Raw genomic sequence first — 3122 nt, 5'->3', positions numbered from 1 at the left:
CTGGTGAGAATTTTCTAGATGCTTTCATTGTGTTTCCTTCACATAAAGCAATAGCAAACAAAAGCTACGGTTGTAGGAGTTCATTATTAACCCATGGTAACTGGCAAAGAAAATGGTGGTATTTTCTGGCAAAGAATGTATCAGTAAATATCATTTCAGAGGTTTAATCTTGCAACCAGAGTCGGTAGTTTTTTCACTACTCCTTGAGCATGAAGGACTCAGAGAGTAAATGATTTACTGTTCGGTCAACAGAGAACAAATTTTAATATTTTGAAAAAAACCTGAGAACTATTAATCCTGGCGTGTGTTACTCTCAAACCCAAGGAAATGAAGAAATATTGATCTAATTTCTGCCTTTCAAGAATGAAATTATATATTAACCACACAGCACCCAGCAACATATACAACCAGCACCCCCAGAGATAGTTAGCCTGACATCAGAATTGTGTTTTTCTAGCTAAATACTAATCCCCTCTATGGCATTATACAATTTATTATAAATAGGCTGTTTGATCCAGCAGCCAAGAAATCAAATCAGAATTCTCAGGATGAACATGGTAAAATAAAGGGGCAGGTAGAGGTAAAGGGGTCAGATGCAAAAAGGCAGAAGCCTATAGCAGTGCCTAAGAGCTACCTGGTATTCTTGTCAAATGCATATTCTGATTCAGTAGATCTGAGGTGGGGCTGAAGACTGCATTTCTAACAAGCTCATCAGAGATGCTGCTTATCCCAGGAACCCACTCTGAGTACAAAGGGTGGCACTTTTCTGTGTTTAAGAAAGCTCAAACCACCACAATAATACCTACACTGCATCTGTGCCCCCAATTTTTCCTTCATGTTCTCTTTTATGGGATTTCTTGAACATCATCTCATTTGTTTTGTTTCTTGTTTTAGCTCATTATGTTTGCAGTATTACTTATGGACCTGTTTTTCAGACAAAGAATGAACTCACTGTCCTGAAAGCATCCCTTCCTTTACCACCGCTTCCCAGTTAGACTACGAAGCAAGCATTGCATCTTTGTGCCACTGCCTCTTTTAAAAGACACCTGAATGATAACCTTGAGTGGGACTTCCTACCTGCCCTGAAAAAAAGAGGAAAAGAAGAGTAAATGACAAAATTCTGCAAAACTCAAGCTAGTGAAAGGGAAAAAATAAACAAGACTGTCAGTCCCCAAGGAAGAGAGTACTGTGATTATTAAAAATAATTTTAAAACTTTAGAAAAACATCCAGCATGTTTCAGTTTTCTCATGTGAAAGACTGGATGGGACCAGAGGTCTACTGTGGGCGGGGGATTCAAGTCTGTCTCTACTGCTGTCTAAATATTTCTCCAGCTGAGGAAGAAACACTTCCTGTAGATCTTAGCCATGAAAGCCAGACTCTCGTGCCACCTAGGAAGACGGGAAAATTAAGAAGTCACGTAAGGGTAAGGAAGAGAAGAGGCACTTCACCACCTGTTTCCTCCTTTAAGAGGTACTCCTCCTCTCAGAAGAAAAACATCCCAAGCCAGCTCTTTACTTTCCCTTTACACCATTTCTGCCAGAAAAAGAAAAAAACAAAAAACTAGAAGTTCAAAACCGTAAAGGAATTAAATAAATATCACACTTCACAGAAGGTGAGAGTAGTATAACACAATGGCATTAAGCTTAACCAGATCTGCAGTGCTGTCCTAAACATTTGACTTTGTTCAGAAAAATCTCATTTACTCTTGGATAAATACTGCCGTGGCTTACACGACTAGTCACATTTACAACATAGAGTGTAATATGCCTCCCAAAGGGAGGCAGTCTCCATTCACTTTGACAAAGGGCAGCACAGGCAGAAGTGGTTTTGACAGTGTCTGCTCCATGGTCAGGATCTGTAAAATGGGGGGAATCCTAACAGTGAAAGCATCCATGGTTCTCATGGAGGAATAAAGCTGACGTAGTTTGTGAACAACAAGTATTCTTACCATCATTATTACTATTACCACCTATCCACACACTTTTAGACATATAAGGAGATATAAAACTTGTTCAGATAGGATAAATCTTTCCTTTTCTGTATTCAAATCAACCAGTTAAAAATACTTATAAAACATAGATGACTAACACTGAATCAGATACTCCAAGAGAAGCATAAGATAGAATGACCATCTTCGTGTGGCCATCAATCTTTTTAGACAGAATAAACTAATATATATGAAGTGATTTATAAAGTCATTTCAGAATAGCCCTAGACAGTATATAATTAAATATTAAATTACACACAGTCAGGCACAAGTACTAAAATAAATCGGAGAAGGGACAGATCAGTACACACTAAAATGGAAAGACAGTAAAATTTTGCGCAAAGGGCATACTATCAGGAATCAGAATACCTAGTAGTTTAATGTAATGTGGGGCTTGTGCTTGGTTTTGTCACCAGTGAAATGGGAATGACAGTAATACATACCTCTTAGGGTTATTTCAAGAGTTAGAGGAAATGTAAAAATGAAAAAAAAAAATCTGACTTTATAAAGCAAGACACATTTTCTGTTTTATCATTATTGATGCTTAGCCCATCTTTTATGAAATGAGGATTTATGCCGTCCTTGAAAAAAGTATAAGCTAGAGAAGAGGGAGGACAGTTATCTAGGAAAAGAGGAAGAGAGGAAGAAAAAGTAGAGAGGGAAATAAGCAATAGGCATAAGAAAGACAAAGACCTGGGAAGGAGGGCAATAAAAATCACAGGCAGGTGCTCACTTCGGCAGCTCATATATACTAAAATTGGAATAATACAGAGAAGATTAGCATGGCCCCTGCCCAAGGATGATACACAAACTCACGAAGCGTTCCATATCTTTTAAATTGGGAGACTGGGATTGACATATACACACTATTGTATATAAAACAGATAACTAATAAGGACCTACTGTATAGCACAAGGAACTCTACTCAATACTCTGTAATGACCTATGTGGGAAAAGAATCTCAACAAGAGTGGATATATGTATATGTATAACTGATTCACTTTGCTGTACGGCAGAAACTAACACAACACTGTCAATCAACTATACTCCAATAAAAATTCATTTTAAAAACCTACAGGTAGTTGACTTCATTTTTAAAGAAAAGTAAATAAATAGGGTTCATTGAAGTGGAAG

General features: G+C 37.5%; 1 non-coding gene across 1 annotated transcript; it reads left to right on the top strand.

Annotated features, from left to right (window-relative positions):
• Positions 1-2713: 2713 nt before the first annotated feature.
• On the top strand, positions 2714-2822 carry LOC116753747. The gene has a single exon (XR_004349848.1). It is a non-coding gene; the product is annotated as a U6 spliceosomal RNA (small nuclear RNA).
• The last annotated feature ends 300 nt before the right edge of the window (positions 2823-3122 follow it).

Source organism: Phocoena sinus, chromosome 4 (genome assembly GCF_008692025.1).
Source record: "Phocoena sinus isolate mPhoSin1 chromosome 4, mPhoSin1.pri, whole genome shotgun sequence".
Classification (NCBI taxonomy): domain Eukaryota; kingdom Metazoa; phylum Chordata; class Mammalia; order Artiodactyla; family Phocoenidae; genus Phocoena; species Phocoena sinus.
The sequence above is the reverse complement of the archived record's forward strand: the minus strand, read 5'-3'. Positions and strand labels throughout refer to the sequence as shown.